The sequence below is a fragment of the Charadrius vociferus genome, unplaced genomic scaffold (assembly GCF_000708025.1).
Source record: "Charadrius vociferus isolate BGI_N301 unplaced genomic scaffold, ASM70802v2 scaffold124, whole genome shotgun sequence".
Classification (NCBI taxonomy): Eukaryota; Metazoa; Chordata; class Aves; order Charadriiformes; family Charadriidae; genus Charadrius; species Charadrius vociferus.
In genome coordinates, this window is record NW_009647943.1 from 164,007 (window position 1) to 164,397 (window position 391).

Sequence of the window (391 nt, forward strand, 5' to 3'; positions counted from 1 at the left end):
GAGCAGGAAGGGGCAGAGGCCGGTCCGGTGTGGTCACCGTGGGCTGGGAGCCCTGCCGCTCCCCCGCCAGTGGCTGCTCGGCCCTGTCATTTGGAAATGACAGAGCAGGAGAAGAGCCGGCGAGTGGTAGTCACTGCCGGGGTGACACAGCCACGGGAAAGGTAAGCGTGGTCTGGGGCTGTGTCTGCCGCGGCGCTTTTAGCAGAGGCAGGAAGATTAATGCCAACTTTTTGCCATTAATGCCACAAACAGCTGGCGAGATCACAGCTGGAATATGGCATCTGTGTTGAATCAGGCAGAGGAGCGAGACAGGAGAAATTGGGGAAAGGGGAGGCTAGAAGAGCTTGACTTTTTTTGGGCTGGAAAAGAGGAGGCTGAGAGAGGCAGGGGC